We start from the raw sequence: 18,541 nt of genomic DNA on the forward strand, positions 1-18,541 counted from the left end.
ATGGCTGGCGGATACCTGGAGTCACATCACTTCCTGGCGGGAAGCGTCCAATCACAGCGCAATTTAGTTTCTGCAAAAAAAAAAAAAAAAAAGTGATGGGAAGCAATTACTGTGTAATAGGACGCAGCGTAATTGGATATTAAGTGCACAAAACTCAAGTCAAGCGGCTTGGGAAAGTCATCTCGTTTCTTTGGATTTCAAGACAAAACAATTTTTTTTCTCACTCCCGCCGCGATCAAAGTCGACGCTAAATAACGGAAATTGCTTTTTTTCCTCGTTAATGCCGCCGTGTGGCTCTCTGGCGTTTTTGCACCTGAGACAAGTCGCTCGCATCAGAGTGCTTCTCGGCGGGCGGCAAATTGTCACTTTGCCGCCACGCCGAGTGCACCCCCGCAAAAAAAAAAAAAAAAAAAAAAAACTGTCACGCTGCCGTCGCGCAGAAATGGAGGAAGATCATTTGTTCCTTGATGACTCGCTTTTACAAGCGCACACAAAACATGACGTGCTGCGATGCTGACAAGACGCACGCTGGGCGCGTTCTCGCAACAATTTGGCGAGATTTCATACCCCAAAAAAAATGGATGCAAAACTTTAAGTGTGCGGATTCGTACACTCAACAAAAACATCAACGCAACACTTTTGTTTTTGCTGCCATTTTTTGGATGAGATGAACTCAAAGATCCGAAACTTCTTCCACACGCACAACGTCATCATTCCTCTCAAATATTGTTCACAAACAAGTCTAAATCTTTGATTGTGAGTGAGCGCTTCTCCTTTGCCGAGATAATCCATCCCACCTCGCAGGGGTGCCATATCAAGATGCTGATTAGACACCATGATGAGTGCACAGGTGTGCCTTAGACTGCCCACAATAAAAGGGCCACGGGGTGAAGAAAACCAATAATTACTTTTGCATACATGAATGTAAACATTTTGGTGTCATTCAACGTAATTCAATTCAAATTTCAAATCATGAGATTCTTTATGCATGAGAATCTCACATAAATGGAGTTTTTGCTCCTGAGAATTTTGCACAAAAAAAAGTGAGAATATAGTAAAAATAAATGGAAGCATTGAAAATAAGTCGATAGAACCAAGAATTTTTGTTTATGGGTATGGAAGTGTTTTTGATTCAACTCAATTCTGCTGTGATGTCACTGCATGATGGCAATAAAGGACACACACACACACACACACACACACACACACACACAGGTGCACAGTTTGACCCCCCCCCCCCCCCACCAATCACACCAAAAAAAGCGAGCGTGTCGGTCTGCAGCTCGCCAGCCACCTGACCCTTGAACTCTATATCTGAGGGTGCACGGTAAGCTGGCGTAGCCTCAACCTACCAATGACGCCCCCCCCCCCCGCCCGCTCCCCCTTCCCCACCCAATTCCCAGAGGACCCGCTATCAGCCGGCCCGAGTACTTCTGCAGAGGCCTGATATCCAGGCTGGATTGAGTAGGAGTGGGGAGGGACGGGGGAGGGGGAGGGGAGTTATATGGTGCTGGTGGTGGTGGTGGTGGTGGGGGGGGGGGTTGTGATTTACAGCGCAAGACGACGCGGGAATAAGAATGAGCCTCGCTTGTGTATTTGTGTTTGCTGGATGTCTTTGAACGCAGCAGCCCCCCCACCCCCTCTCGTCTTAGCGCCCCCCCCCCCCCCCTTCTCCTCTCTCGGCCTGCGTGTCGTGATGACTATCAGCAATGTATTATTACTTCAAACCGTGGAAGATTAGCCCCCCCCCCCCGCCCCCCCATCCCTTCCTTCTCAATCTGCCCCCCTCCCTGAGTCTTCTTCTCGGTCCTTACATCCAGTCGCCCCCCCCCCTCCCCCTCCTCCCTCCATCACTCCCTCAGAGTGCCCGCTTGCCGTAAAGCCATTCTGGCCTCCTCTTATCTCCCGACTCAGGCCCTGTCACTCGGCTGACCCGTGAACTCTGCATCCTGAGTGAGGGTGGGGGGAGGGGGGGGGTAAGGTGGGGAGGAGGGTGGGGAGGGGTTCGGATGGGAGGATGTGGGCAAGAGGAAGGGATGCGGAGAAGCATGGAAGGTTAGAAGGAAGAGCCGGCGGAGGGAGGAAGGAGAATGATGACGTCATAATGATGAGGATGATGATGATGATGAGGAGGAAGAGGAGGAGGAGGAGGAGAAAAGGGCAGCAAATTTTCTCACCAACAAGTTTGGAAAGCAGACCTTCCCAGTACATTGTAGTATACCCCCCCCCCCCCCCCACCCATGCCCCCCAACACACACACCCAAAAAAATCTGACTTCCCTCCCCATATTTCTTTCTGCAAGGCAGGCCAGCCTTCATTTGCATACTCGGCCGGTACGCTAACCGACTAAAATGCCCGTCCGGCACCTTATCTTGGCGTTTGTAGCCACACACCTGCCAGCGGCTGACTGTTAACCACAAAAAAAAAAAGAAAAAAAAAAAAGCCTGCATCATTTGGCCTCATTGATTAGAAGAAGCGAGAGTGAACTTCTTCTGCATTAGCGCGCCGTGTCAACGCCCTGCCAGGGCCTGATAGCCGCCTTATCGGCGGCGCCGCCTGATAACGCGCAACACGCCGCCGCTGCACATGGAGAGGGCGGCGGCGGAGGAAGGTGCTAATGTTCCCTCCTCCCCATCACTCACTCTCCCTTTCTCACCCTCGTTTGCATTTCTCTTTTTTCCATTCGCTGCTTGTCCACTGGGCCAGCCCCCCCCCCCCCCCCCCTCCGCCGCCCCCCCCACCCTTACGCCTTCTCAGGAGGCGAGGTCACAAGGGAGACAATGCAAACACGGGCCGTGTGAATAGCGGCCGGGAAGAGGACAGCTGTTGGAGATGACAGCGATGGCTGTTAAAACGCAATCTGTCTCTCTTCCCAGCGGCCAGCCTGCTGCCTGCTGCCTGTTGCCGCGGCGGAGCAGCCGCCTCCGCTTTACTCTTAATAATAGGCCGTTTTGGCTATTTGTACGTCTTCATAAAATATTAGCTACTACAATCTCGTAATCATGAGACGTGAGAATAATGACTTTTTTTTTTCTTTCTTTCTTTCCTTGCAAAAATATGACTTTTTTCCTGTCAGATTTTTTTTCCCCTGAAAAATAATTGGCATTTTTTCTCCTAAAAAAACAAATTTTTTCAGAATAATTTTTTTTTTAATCATAGTATTATTCCCTTTTTTTTATTAAAAGAAAATAAAGTTTTTTGTTATTTTTTTTTTAGAATATTACCCAAAAAATTCAGAATATTAACTCTTGTGTTCTTGCACAAACATTATTTCTACAAAATTGGTATTTTGAGTCCTAATCATTCAATCGTGATTTTTTTTTCCTTGCAAAAAAAATGGTCATTGTCTGACTTTTAGCGCACACACTTGCAAACCGTCAAGCAGCGGTGGATGTGAGAGGCCAGTGTGTCGTCTCACGCACACGACTGCACGCAGGTATGCAAATGCGCGGCAGCTATGGTGCGAACAATGACAACATGCTGAAACACGTCAACATCACACCCCCGGCATGGGGAAAAAAAAGCACACCAACAAAGAATAGCAGGAAGATTTTCGCAGATTTTTTTGTTCCCCAGTTTAATATTTTTCAGTATGTAAAGAGGCAAAACGTCATTTAACAATGCACGCAACGATATATTTATTAAAAGCCGATCTGATCGGATTTTATTGTGCTTTTTTCTCTCCCCAAATTTTTTCTAAAAAAATGACTTAATTGTTGACATATTTCAACTTTAATCGCTTAATATTCAGAAAAATATTTTTGAAAAAACAGCACATACATTTTTGAATATTGTGTATTTTTTATTTATCTTCTCTCAAAATATGACTATTTTCTCATATTGTTTAGAGTTGCTTTCTTGAAAGACATACTTCATTTTTGTAATCTGACTGATTTTCTGACTTTTTTATTAGGGGAAAAAAATCTTTATTCTTAACCTTTATTCTTGTAAATTATGTTTTTTTTCTGAAAATTTTGTGGTAGTCTTTTTTTTTTTTTGCTGACTATTTTTAAATCATCCAGTGGCAGCCTAGTAAAAATGAATCTTTGACGTCTGTAGTTGTCAATGGCAGTGAATGAGTTCAGATTACTCTATAAAAAAAAAGGGCTTTAAACTCAGAATACTTTTTTTTTATGATAATAATAATATGGCCTAAAATTTTTTTTTCATAGTAGGATTTTCTTTCTTGAAAAAAACAAACAATTGAATCGTACAATTTCCCTTTTTTTTTTTTATTAGAAAAATTACATGTTTATTCTCGTAAATTACTGTTTTTTTCAAGAAACTTTTTTTTTTTTCAAGAAACTTTTTTTCTTAATTCTGATAGCAGAATCCTTTGCACATAAAATAGTAAAAAAAAAACAAAAAACATTTCAGACAAGTCTGTTTTTTGCCCATTATTTCTTTATTATTTTAATTATCATTTCTGTGCACTAATTGTTTTTGCGTGGTATGTGAGCGAGCGTAAAAAGGCAACGCTATTAGCTCAAGTGTTGATTAAAAGCCGCCGGCGGGCAGAGTTTAGCGGTCAAGTGAGCACTTGACGGTGACGCGTCACCACGTGATTGGTCGCTGATAGGAAAATATTGATTTTAGCGGCTCCGGCGAGCGGAACGGGGCCAAAGGAAAAGCTTGCCAAACGCGACTCAACAAACCACTAAAAAGGCCGACGCTCGCTTTGATGTTTCTATCGCACCTGCCACTCGCCCCTATTCGAGTTGATGACAATTAACAAAATAACTAAAACCCAAATTGAAAAAAAAAAACATTCTCATTAATGAATAAAATAAGAACAAAAGTGCTTTTGAAAAACCAAAAACTAGCTGAAACTACATCTTCTGTTTATATAAATATTAATTTTAAGAAATGCACTCATGCGGGTCAATTAGTGGAGGCCAGAGTTCAAAGCAAACATGGTGAAGCGGCATTTAGCTGTAACGCCGCGCAAAAAATGTAATAAGCTACCACCACAAAGTGAAGTCAGGCCTTAAGTGTAAATGTTTTCAAATCCAGGTTCAAAACTTTTTTTCCATACCTCTGATTAAGGTCTTGGAATATTTCCCCCCCAAAAAATCACAGTATGGTCATTTTAAAAAACAAGTTATATTCCTTTATTGTACTTTTAAATAATTTTAAAAGTCTTGTGTTGATGTGTGTTGCCAATGCATTTTTCCCTCTGATTCTGAATGTTATTGGCTGCTGTGCCTTTAAATGCTTTTAGGTGTTGTGTTTGCTCGCGTGAAGCACATTGAGTTGCCTTGTGTGTAAAATGTGTTGCAGAAATAAATTGCCTTGCCTTAAATAACTAAAACGATCTATAATTATAGTGAAAATGTCCTTTGTGTTCATCTTTGTCAATTAATTTCATCAACAAAATACTGCATTTATTTTTTTAAACTAAAGCTAACACTAAAACTAATAAAAACGTACCGAAAACAAATAATAATAAATAAATAAATTAAAAAAAAATCACAACTAACACAGCTGCTTTAAAAACGAACAGAATTTAAAAAAACAAAAGTCAAAACAAAAGGAAGTTTCCTGAAAAATTCCCAAACTATTGTCGGTGTCAACACAGCCTGTGGAGGCAGATGGCCGCCCACCCGGAGCTTGGCGTCCGCCGCTTGCGTTTTCCCATTAAAAAGCTCGGGTCGCGTGCGTGCCCGCGGGCAACCTGCCGTCTTTTTGGGTAAGAGAATACCAAGCGCAGTCCAGAAGCTCGCTGTGAAAAGTGCTCGGGGAAAAGTTTTAGCATTTGGCGCGCTACGCTAAGGAGAAGTAGGCTAGCGTGACTTTGGAGTTGCCATGGAAACAAACTTGATGACACATTATTGACCTGAGCTGTCACATAAAGCCGTTATCGGGCGGAAAGTCAGGATATCTAAATATGGTCTATTTCTTTTTTTTTTTTACACAAATCAATACTATTGGTCTGTCCTCACCTTATCTTACAAATTATGAACCAATTTAAAGTGTTGAAATTAGCTTGAAAACAAATCCTCTAACTCTCTGGAGCACACAACTGGGATGTGTTGTAAAACTCTCCCGCCGTGCAGCATTATGGCGCCTCAAGATTGAACGTCTGGATGTTTTTATTTTGGGACAAAAACGAGTGGAAAGTGTTAGTCGGATTTGAGCTATCGATTTGATGTCTTATGACATTCTTGTCCTGTAAGAAGTAGATTTTTTTTTTTTTTTTTAAGAACGTTATGTTTTGCTTAAGACTACAACTTTTATTCTTGTAGCATCGTCATCTTTGTTATGCGACAAATAATTTTAAAAATATTTTTTTAATATATATTTTATTTTTATTATTATTATTTTTTAATCTTTAAAACATTTGATTTACATTAACCGTATTTTACATCGGCAATCTACAATGTCGTCTTTTTTTTTTTAATGACTCTGCATTTTTCTTAAGACGTCATTCTTGCACTTGCAGATTCATTTTTTGTACAAAAAAAAAAAAAAACTTAAAAAAAATAAACACACAAGTTTGCTAACTGCAAGTCTTGACGTAACTGTTTAACACTCTTGACTATGTAATAAAAGTGAATGCTTAGCTTTGCATTTTCTTTGCTACTAATGAGAAGATGCAAATAAGGACGTGCTGCTTTTGTGTCTGCGGAAGGATGAATTGCTTGTATTCATTCATTCATTCATTGGAAAAGAGTTGGGGGGGCGTTTGAGGGTTTATTAATGAAGCTGTAATCAACACAAACACATGCTACATTTCTTTTTTTTTTTGGGGGGGGGGGGGGGGGGAGACAAAGCAGCGTCGCTGGACTATCACTGGACTCCAAAGCAAGCAAGCTCAGGTAAGTGAATGTGCGTGCGTGTGCGTGTGCGTGCGTGCGTGTGATATCGCAGGCCGCACGCTCCACTGACAGCTGGAGATAAACAAGTCTGAACGGAGGATGCGATATATCAACATGAATGAAGCCCCCCCCCCCCCACACACACACACACAAAAAAATAATCTCTGTGTCGATCTGCAGTGTAGCTTGGGGGCAGGCAAGAGGGCGGAGTGGGGCATTTCTGTTCTTTAAAAAATAAATAAAAATAACAATGATTTTGACTATTTTCACACTGTTTGACTAAAAAAAATAAGAGAATTGATTTTTGAGTTATTTCCTTCCAATATCCCTAATTGATCCTTAAATTACAACGCTTTAAAAAAAAAAAAAAAAACATTCTTTTCCCTTATAATACTGCATTTTATTTTTTTCTAAAAATAATAATAATGATAATCCAACAACTCTGGGGGGACAAAAAGTCTATTTTTGTAACATGTGATTTTCTACAAATGCTTAATTTTTTTTTATTTAATTAAATTTCCCAAAATATATATTTTTTCCCTCTTAATATTAGGGAGGAAAAAACATTTTTTTGTGTACAACTTCTTAATTTTAACTTTTTTTTTTTCCCAACCAAAATTTTTATTGCAATACAGTATAATTTTTTTTTTTTTTTGTAAAAACACAATATTTTTTAGTGCTGACATGTTTTTTCTAATAGAAATATGACTTTATTCTCATAACTTGATTCTTGTAAAATTATATATATATCTACTTTTACTCAAATAAATGAGACTCCTAATATTACGACTATTCCTTGATTAAAAATAAAAAAAAAAGATTTCAGGCTAATAATATGAATCTGTTTCTACAAATTTATGACTGTTATTTTTCATAAATACCCAATCAAAAATTGAAAATTTAAAATCTGGAAACTTAAGCATTTTTTCCCCTGGAAAAAAAAATACATTTAATTACTACAATTTATAATATTACAACTTTAATCTTGTACTTCTAGGTAAGAAAGCAGGTAAGTAAATAAATATGATTTTGTTTGTTTGTATTTGTATTGTCATACTTCATTTCTCCCCAAAACTTCAGGCCCTTTTTTTTCCTGATATCTGCTGGGTTGTGGTGCCTGCGCTGGCTCGCCAACCACACGCCCCCCCCCCCCCCCCACCCCCACTTAACCCCACCCCACACACATACCTCACAATTAAAGCACAGCTTGGATGTTGTGTGGCGTCTGAGAGGGTGTTAGCGCCTTGTCTGCACGCTTCCTCGCCCCCGCCGGAGAACCCGATTCAAGGCCAGAAGGTGTCAGACGCCCAGGAGTGTCGGACCCCTGCTGGAGACCGAGGAGAGAAAGGAGAAATAATGATGCCCGCGCATGTGTGTGTGTGTGTGTGCGCGCGCGCGGCGTACAAGTGTTGTCTTGTTTATGTTTTGTTTGGACGCTGTTGATTGCGGCCCTGGAACCTCGATGGCGTTTGATGAGTGTGACCTTGTGGAGGCGTTAACTAGATTCTTCACGCCCAAATATGGTGTTCTGCCGCAATTTTACACTTTCACTCTTTGAGGAATTGAACCAGGACGGAGAAACATCCAAATATTATATTTTAGGCGGAGTTTTTCACAATAGAAAAAAAAAAAATCTATTTGCCTATTCTCCTCCACGAACCAGGAAGTAACGGAATACTAGAGCCGTTTTAATCTCAATTTTAAGTCTTCGACAGGCTCATATTTGGTTCAACCACATCAGGCATGAAACGTCCAGATTTTGGCCTGTTTTACTGCCGATTCACCTCTCTTTTGTACCGTCTTTCCCTGCCCCACTGCCGACATCTGAAATTTGGCCTGTTTTACTACCACTTCTCCTAACTCAGCCACCGAAAAATGGATTTTGGCCTGTTTTACTGCTGCTTCACCCACGACTTCTGGATTTTGGCCTGTTTTAGTGCCGCTTCTCCTCTCTCTTGCCCCGCCTCACCCACTGCCATCTAGATTTTGGCCTGTTTTACTACCACTTCTCCTAACTCAGCCACCGAAAAGTGGATTTTGGCCTCTTTTACTGCTGCTTCACCCACGACTTCTGGATTTTGGCCTGTTTTAGTGCCGCTTCTCCTCTCTCTTGCCCCGCCTCACCCGCTGCCATCTGGATTTTGGCCCGTTTCATTGCTGCTTCTCCTCTCAAACTAACTCACCCACTGAAAAATGGATTTTGGCCTGTTCTACTGCCGCTTCACCTCTCTTTTGGGCCGCCTCACCAACTGACTTCAGCATTTTGGCCCATTTTTACTGCTGTCCTTCTTTCCCTTGTCCTGCCTCACCCCCTAGCATCTGGATTTTGGCCTATTTTACTACAGCTTCTCCTTTCGTCCTAACTCACCATACGAGATCTGGATTTGGGTCTGTTTTACGGCTACTTCTTCTCTCTCCTCCACCCCGCCTTCCTGCTACTGGAAGAGGGTGCTAGGTGGCGACCCGGCGAGACCAGAATGCAATTGAAACTAACTTTGCACCTACTCAAACTCAAGAATTTGCTTCTCTCACTGGTCGCTGAATCAGTGGAGGTAGGTGTTTGTGGCTCTCACTCTGCTTCCTTCCTTCCTTCCTTTAGTCTTTCCTATGGTCTCTTGAGGTCTCCCTAATCTGTTGGAATTTAGATGCATCGGGGGTTGGTGAAAGATTCTGGATTTGGAACTCTGCAGGTGGTGTCTGGTTGGTGTTGGATTTCACTTTGTTTCATTTTTCTTTCCTTTGATCCTTCCTCTGGTCTCCTGACAACTTCACGACTATGGCGGGACTCTGAAGTATCCGGTTAAGGTGAAGGGTCTTGGATTAATAACAGGTTTCGGGTGAATTAAAAAGCACAAACTCGCAGACATGCACACACATAGAGAAAAAAAAGGAGAGAGCAACGATGACATTTTGATTTGGGGAGGCTGCCGAATGAATAATATTGAGGAGAAAAAAAAGAAGAAAGAAATTAAGATTGTAGAGCATGGAATCCTGTGAGAAGCGTTGCCCACCTGGTATCCGTTGCATCTTGGTCATCCGAGAGCGGGGGATCCCTCATCTGTGATTTCTTCTCAAGGTTTCTCCTTCAAGGCTTTGTGGTCCACATTTTTTTGTCTTTCAAAGAAAAGGAAGGTCATACTTTTACACACAGACACGCACGCACACACAGCGGGTATTGATCAGGGTTACTTTTAACAGACCGCTGTGAGGTCCATTAACCTGCGCTGATGACAAAGCATTAAGAGACTGATGCGTCTCTGGGGGCTGGCGGGGGTCTTTTGTGGCAAACATAATGACTCATCATGAGTGACGTCTCCAAATGATGTTTGCTACTTTTCACATTACGCACCGCCGGGGCCTTTGTTGTCTCGCCGCTCGGCCCCATTCGCGTCACTTCGGAGGCGTTCAGCGTCATAATTGACACTCGTCTTCCGTCACCACAGCAACTAAACGCCCCCCCCCCCCCTCTCCAATCAACGCGGGGGAGAAAGTAGAAAATCAACAATTAACGTGTTTAATGTCAATGACCCCGGTGCACAAAACTCAAGGACATCTTATTTTGTCTTATCTTCGGCTCCTGTTATGTTTGTTACCATGACAACCAAGCTCTTGCACTTGGTCTTTGCCACCCCCCCCCCCCCACCACCACCACCACCACCACCAACAAACCCATTTCAAGTCAGAGAATTTGAAAAGTGGAAATAGAAGTTAACTGCCATCTCGTGAAACTATAATACATTTATAACAGCACGTGAAAATAAGAAAAAAATTTAGGCCGGCTTTCGATATCATACATACGCACTAGTGGTGTCAGGTAATTAAAATGTGTATTTGTAATTAATCGCATGACTTCAATAGTTCACTCACAATTTAATCGAAAATTTTATGTGTTCTAAATGTACAATACAATATCTTTTTTCTTACGTTTTCCTACTCCTGTTAACATAAAAGTGGAAAGAAATGTTTAACTAATAGAAATATGGCTGCATTTTGTAGTAGTATTTTTACAGTAACTGCATAATAATTCATAAAATTCAGTTCAAATCACTATACTGTAAAAAAATAAAATAAAAAAATGGGTGTGATATTGATTTGTGTTGAGGTAAATTTTTCTGCCACTAGATGGCATCATTGCATTTGTAAGACATTGGTGGCAGCTCACTGCATTTTTCTTTTCATATGAAAGCTATCTAACCTTTAACATGAAGTCACTTGTGAAATTCTTCGCACTTTTTAAATTGTAAAACACAACTTCACCCCAGTCTCCACAAATATATGCATTATTATTACTGCTAAATTTTGACATGGACGTGTCTGCTGCGTTGCGACTGGAATTCCCCCCCCCGTAGAGGTCATTCATCACGCGGTCCAAAAAATGAGTGTTGTTCAAGAAACTTGATATTAACTCCAAATGAACGCACTTATTTTGACCGCCCTAATTCGTACCTTCCTCGCGCAACCCAAACCAAAGAAAGAGCTTCAAGTTGTCTTTTGTCTGGAAAGTGTGAAAAGTGGCACACGTCGTCCTCCAGGGAGGCTCGCGCGCACTCAGTCATCCCTTCGCTCTCCCTTAGCCGCCTCCCCCAAACAGACTTCCTCCCTCCATAATTACCACTTATTAATTTTAAATGAGAGCCCTAACACGTTGTGTGGTATTAATAAGGCCTGTTAATTTGTGGGGGTAATTTATGGGGCGTGGGTGGGGACGATGGGATGATGGAGCGAGCCTCGTCCATCACGTCCTTACAAAGAACGGAGGAAGTCTTCTGCAGCCAGACATCCTGTTTGAAGAATGCCAGAGAATGTTGTCACGGGCAATAATTGCCCAAAACTACTCCGAGGTCCAAAAATTAATCGGAAATAATTTTCCCATACAGTTTTTGTCGATTTCCCGTTATTGCCAAACTTGAGCCCAGACATATGAATGATATGGTAGATTCTTGTTCTGTGTACAGAAGGGCACAGCCATTACTTACCAGAAATTCCTCCAGTTATGATGTCTCATTGGTCCAAAAACCCTCATTATAAAACATTTCCCCACTTTTTATATATATATATATATATATATTTAGCCCAGACATTTTTAGTATATGGGAGATTGTTGTCAAATGCAGGACACAGCCAGTAACTGCCACCAATTCCTGCAGCTACGACTTCTCAAATGTCCAATACTGATTTATAAGACATTTTCCCTTCTCCACTTCAGGTTTTTGCCAAACTTTAGTCTAGACGATTGAAGGATACGGGAGATTGTTGTCAAATGCAGGACACAGCCAATAACTGCCACAAATTTCTGCAGTTATGACATGTCCAAGGTCCAACAAGACTGTTTCTCTGACAGTTTCCCACAGTTCTGAGACACTTGCCAAATTTCAATCAAGATATTTGAAGTATATGGGAGATTGTTGTCAAATGCAGGACACAGCCAGTAACTGCCACCAATTCCTGCAGCTACGACTTCTCAAATGTCCAATACTGATTTATAAGACATTTTCTCTTCTCCGCTTCAGGTTTTTGCCAAACTTTAGTCTAGACGATTGAAGGATACGGGAGATTGTTGTCAAATGCAGGACACGGCCAATAACTGCCACAAATTCCTGCAGTTATGACATGTCCAAGGTCCAACAAGACTATTTCTCTGACAGTTTCCCACAGTTCTGAGACACTTTCCAAATTTCAATCAAGATATTTGAAGTTAATGGGAGATTGTTGTCAAATGCAGGACACAGCCAGTAACTGCCACCAATTCCTGCAGCTACGACTTCTCAAATGTCCAATACTGATTTATAAGACATTTTCCCTTCTCCACTTCAGGTTTTTGCCAAACTTTAGTCTAGACGATTGAAGGATACGGGAGATTGTTGTCAAATGCAGGACACAGCCAATAACTGCCACAAATTTCTGCAGTTATGACATGTCCAAGGTCCAACAAGACTGTTTCTCTGACAGTTTCCCACAGTTCTGAGACACTTGCCAAATTTCAATCAAGATATTTGAAGTATATGGGAGATTGTTGTCAAATGCAGGACACAGCCAGTAACTGCCACCAATTCCTGCAGCTACGACTTCTCAAATGTCCAATACTGATTTATAAGACATTTTCCCTTCTCCGCTTCAGGTTTTTGCCAAACTTTAGTCTAGACGATTGAAGGATACGGGAGATTGTTGTCAAATGCAGGACACGGCCAATAACTGCCACAAATTCCTGCAGTTATGACATGTCCAAGGTCCAACAAGACTATTTCTCTGACAGTTTCCCACAGTTCTGAGACACTTTCCAAATTTCAATCAAGATATTTGAAGTTAATGGGAGATTGTTGTCAAATGCAGGACACAGCCAGTAACTGCCACCAATTCCTGCAGCTACGACTTCTCAAATGTCCTATACTGATTTATAAGACATTTTCTCTTCTCCACTTCAGGTTTTTGCCAAACTTTAGTCTAGACGATTGAAGGATACGGGAGATTGTTGTCAAATGCAGGACACAGCCAATAACTGCCACAAATTCCTGCAGTTATGACATGCCCAAGGTCCAACAAGACTGTTTCTCTGACAGTTTCCCACAGTTCTGAGACACTTGCCAAATTTCAATCAAGATATTTTAAGTATATGGGAGATTGTTGTCAAATGCAGGACACAGCCAATAACTGCCACAAATTCCTGCAGTTATGACATGTCCAAGGTCCAACAAGACTGTTTCTCTGACAGTTGCCCACAGTTCTGAGACACTTGCCAAATTTCGATCAAGCTATTTGAACTATATGGGAGATTGTTGTCAAATGCTGGACACAGCCGGCATTTGTGATACATTCCTAGCGTTTCTAGCTCCAACTGAGAGTTTTCCTAAAACTTAACATTATAAAATCATTTTTTTGTTGTTGCAAGATTAAGGCCAAACCTACAGCCAGGACATAATAGGAATAGGGGAGATTGTTGTCACCTGAGGGACGTAGCCAGTACTTGCCAGAAATTCCTGGGGTTACAAGGTCTGCAAGATCCCCAAAAATATATTATACAACTTTTTCTCCTATGCATTTTGGGAGACTTGATGTGTGTTTTTAGAAAGCTTTAGGACCAAAAACACATCTTAGACATAAAGAATATGTGATATGATGTCACTGTCACGAAAATCATATTCCAGCGTCTCCATCTTAAAACGCTTCCCATCATTCATCTCGCGCCGTCTCTTTCACCGTGTCCCATTTCAGGGGGGGGGGGGGGGGGGGGGCTTTTCAGGGCTGAAGTGGCGCTTGGCTCTGCTCGAGTGTCTTCACGGCTGCGGCCGGGCCTTCCATTCACTCACAGTACACACGTGCGTGTGTGTGCGTGCGTGCGTGCGCGTGCGTGCGTGCGCGTGTGTCCGAGCCTGCAATTCACCAATTTCACCGCTAATTAGCCCACAAAGGCGAGCGGCGGGGCGGTGCGGGGAGGTACGGAGGAGGGAGGTGAGGACGAGAGGGGTGGCATATGCGGGAGGTCCAGGCCTGAGGGGTGTGTGTGTGCGTAAGGAGCCGGGTGTGTGTTTGCGGGGGGGTGGGGGGGGTGGGGGGGGGGTTGACGGTGGCACAGCTGAGACACATGGCACGGGACCAGACAGACGCCTTTGTGTGTGCGGAAAGCGTATGTCACAGTGCATGTGTGTATAATGTGTGCACGGAGGGTGTGTGGCATGTCTCTCACTTGGTCCAGCCTCGCCAGTCTTAACTGGCGAGGCTGGACCCGGCATGTCCAGTGCTCCCACGACGCCCACTGGCAGCGGCATCGAGTGCTGGTCCACTGCCATCGCGGCTTCTCCTCGTGTGTGTGCGTGAATGTGTGTGTGCGCGAATGTGTGTGTGCGCGTGTATGCTGCCTGCCAATATTTTTCCTTCTCACGAGCTGGTGGAGTTCCCAGGAAAGCAGGCTGCCTGGCGCGCAGCCCATCGGAAACGAGGGCTTTTTCCCAAAACGTCATTTGTGTGGCTTTTGTTTGCGGTTTAATTAGCATTTAATTCTTTAGCGCGCATACATGTCGCCGTGTCGCATATTTTGCCGTTTGCCAGATGATTCCTTTATTGAAAAGGTTGGAATTGTCGTTTCTGTTCTTGGGAAAAAAAAAAAAAAAAAAAAAGCCTAATATGGCAAAGCTACACAAAAAGCCACACGTGTTCTCGTTGAACATTCCCACATTTAACGAGACTCATTACGTTGAAGATTTGTCCACCAGATGAGGCAACTTCAAAGAATGCAGCAAAATGTCAGCTTTCATCAACTTGACATATTTGAATTAAATGGTCCTTTTTTGCAGAGAGGACTCACAAAATAAAATACACAAACACGATCGAATTTATGTGTACATTCAAAGCATGAAGCAAAACTGTTCTTGTCCAAACGACTGAAATTCTTATTGTATGTGTGTCGATACTAAACAATTGTAATCCTACATGCAAATAATTCTCGTCACATGACTACATTTCCATACGTTTCCACCAGATGGTGCTACTGTCCCCTCCTTTCAAAGCATGAAGCAAAGTATCGATGATTTCGTGCAAGAAAGCCTGGCTACGGAAATTTTAAAATGTGTGTTGCTATACTGACTAATTCATCTTTTAGGCTCAGATTTCAATTTGGACAACTTCATTTTTATATTTGTCCTTCAGATGGCGCTGAATTCCCCCATTCAAAGCATGCAGCAAAATGTCAGCTTTCATCAACTTGACCTATTTGAATTAAATGGTCCTTTTTTGCAGAGAGGACTCACAAGTGCTTTTCTTGGTTAAAATACACAAACACGATCAAATGTATGCGTACATTCAAAGCATGAAGCAAAACGGTTCTTGTCCAAACGACAAATGATTATTGTATGTGTGTTGATACTAAACAATTGTAATCCTACATGCAAATAATTCTCGTCACATGACTACATTTCCATACGTTTCCACCAGATGGTGCTACTGTCCCCTCCTTTCAAAGCATGAAGCAAAGTATCGATGATTTCGCGCAAGAAAGCCTGACTAGGGAAATTTAAAAATGTGTGTTGCTATACTGACAACTAATTAATCTTTTATGTTCAGATTTCAATTTGGACAACTTCATTTTTATGTTTGTCCCTTCAGATGGCGCTGAATTCCCCCCATTCAAAGCATGCAGCAAAATGTGCGTTTTCTGCAAGGGTGCCGGGCCACTGAAATGAAACCTTTGTGTGCTGCTCGCGACAACTTAATGCAATCCTGTGTTAAGATTTCAAGTTGGACGACTTCCTTTTTATATTTGTCCAGCAGATGGCACCATTTCCCCCCATTCAAAGCATGCAGCAACATTTTCAGTTTTCTGCAAGGCTAAACGTAAATCAAGGATTCACTTTCATTTAACCCTGACAAGAAAAATGTCTCCATCTGATTTGACCTTAACCAGATCGACTCCTACAAAATATACAAATATTTTTGGCCACAACTTTATCATCTTGACTAATTTATGGCAATAACTTCGATGTCTCCACCCTGAGCGCATGCACATGATGGACATATTTAAAAGGTGTGGCGAGAAGGCCGTATACTGAACAAATGTGTGTAATCGAAGACGAGCGCGTCGGGTCGATTTGTTGGACGAGCGCGCACTGTAAATTCCACCTTGCTGTCATTTTTCCGTTTTGTTGATGCGGCGAGAAGGCGCAATATTTCAACGTGATGTTTATTACGGCGGGCGGTCACAGAGGGGGGGCTCACGCTGGAGCGCTCTTGCCTTGAAGGACGCCTGGAAGAAAAGACTAAATACTGGATAGTACTCCAGCTTCTCTTGAACCTTGATCGTAAAGATTGTGCCGAGCGACTGTTGACGACGGCAACCGAGCAGCCGCGCTGGATGGCTGCAAAGGTGCGCCTAATGAAGTGGCCCGCGAGTGCGGGGCCCAATCAAATTAAGCTGCAACAACGTCAAGCAAGATAATCCGTCAATAATGACAGATTTCTAGTCGACGTCTCTTTTCCTTGCTCCAGCGATTTATTATTTATTTATTTATTTATTTTTCTCCTGGAGAGCTCAGTATTGTTCGTTCGGTAATTTTACCGATTTAAAAAAAAAAAAAAAGTTTCTTTTTTTCTGGGATTTTTAATTTTTTTTCATTTTGTATGTGCGTGCGTGCGTGCGTGCATGTATTCATTAGTTCACCTAAAACCTATTAACTTGCTCCAGCGATTTATTATTATTATTATTATTATTTTTCTCCTGGAGAGCTCAGTATTGTTCATTCGGTAATTTTACCGATTTAAAAAAAAATATATATATATATATATATTTTTTTTTGATTTTTAAATTTTTTTTATTTTGTATGTGGGTGAGTATGTGTGCGTGCGTGTATTCATTAGTTCACCTAAAACCTATTAAATTGCTCCAGCGATTTATTATTATAATTATTATTATTTTTCTCCTGGAGAGCTCAGTATTGTTCATTCGGTAATTTTACCGATTTAAAAAAAAAAAAAGTGTTTTTTTTTTTGATTTTTAAATTTTTTTCATTTTGTATGTGCGTGCGTGCGCATATTCATTAGTTCACCTAAAACCTATTAAATTGCTCCAGCAATTTATTATTATTATTTTTTTTTTTTCTCCTGGAGAGCTCAGTATTGTTCATTCGGTAATTTTACCGATTTAAAAAAAAAAAAAGTGTTTTTTTTTTTGATTTTTAAATTTTTTTCATTTTGTATGTGCGTGCGTGCGCATATTCATTAGTTCACCTAAAACCTATTAAATTGCTCCAGCAATTTATTATTATTATTATTATTATTTTTCTCCTGGAGAGCTCAGTATTGTTCATTCGGTAATTTTACCGATTTAAAAAAAATAATAATAATTTTTTTTGGGGATTTTTAAATTTTTTTTCATTTTGTATGTGCGTGCGTGCGTGCGTGCGTGCGTGCGTGTATTCATTAGTTCACCTAAAACCTATTAAATTGCTCCAGCGATTTATTATTATTATTATTATTATTCTCCTGGAGAGCTCAGCATTGTTCATTCGGTAATTTTACCAATTTAAAAAAAATATATATATATATATATTTATTTTATTTTTTTTGATTTTTTAAATTTTTTATTTTGTATGTGTGCGTGCGTGCGTGTATTCATTAGTTCACCTAAAACCTATCAAATTGCTCCAGCGATTTAAACCCACGAGTGTAAAAAAATGAAGTTAACCGATGTTATTCGCAAAGTGTAAAAATACAAACAAAAACGTACGGCAGAGTTGGAATAAATGAAGGCTGTGGACGTTGGATGTCGTCTAACTTCTTAACATGATTGTTCTGAATGGAAAAAGTCCAAACCTTGAGCATATTCATATGCAAAGCTACATAAACGCGTATTCTGAAAAGAAAAACAAGGATGAATCGGGTATTTTAGATTGCAGTAACGCACCGGCTGAATAACCTTCACGCTTATATGACATTTGGCGCCGTTGCTTGCGGGATTTTTGTCTCATTCCAGCTTACTAAACTCCTTTCTACAATTGCACGCTAGCTTCATGAAAACGGTTTGGATGAAAATATTATATTAAAAACTGGTCAACGCACATTTTTGATGTGGCAATCCAAAAAAGATCCATTTCAACAAAGACGTTTTTTTAAAATTTTTTAAATGGTACTTCAATGATATAACACTTTTTTTACAGGGCCCTTAAAGCACTTAACACTTGGCTATTTATCGTAGCCATTTTGTTGTACAATAACCTCACGATCCTCATAACGATCAA

General features: G+C 41.3%; 1 protein-coding gene across 2 annotated transcripts in view; it reads right to left on the minus strand.

Moving 5' to 3' along the window:
- Positions 1-8,135, minus strand: part of lhx5 (LIM homeobox 5) — a 48,706-nt gene extending 40,571 nt beyond the window's left edge. For both annotated transcript variants that reach the window (XM_077586005.1, XM_077586004.1), the window contains exons 1-2: positions 8,007-8,135; positions 1-70 (exon numbers count right to left, since the gene is read on the minus strand). The gene's annotated coding sequence lies outside the window, so the exon portion shown is untranslated. The remainder of the gene's footprint in view (positions 71-8,006) is intronic.
- Between the last annotated feature and the right edge of the window lie 10,406 nt (positions 8,136-18,541).

This window comes from Vanacampus margaritifer, chromosome 14, assembly GCF_051991255.1.
Source record: "Vanacampus margaritifer isolate UIUO_Vmar chromosome 14, RoL_Vmar_1.0, whole genome shotgun sequence".
In the NCBI taxonomy this organism is placed as follows: domain Eukaryota; kingdom Metazoa; phylum Chordata; class Actinopteri; order Syngnathiformes; family Syngnathidae; genus Vanacampus; species Vanacampus margaritifer.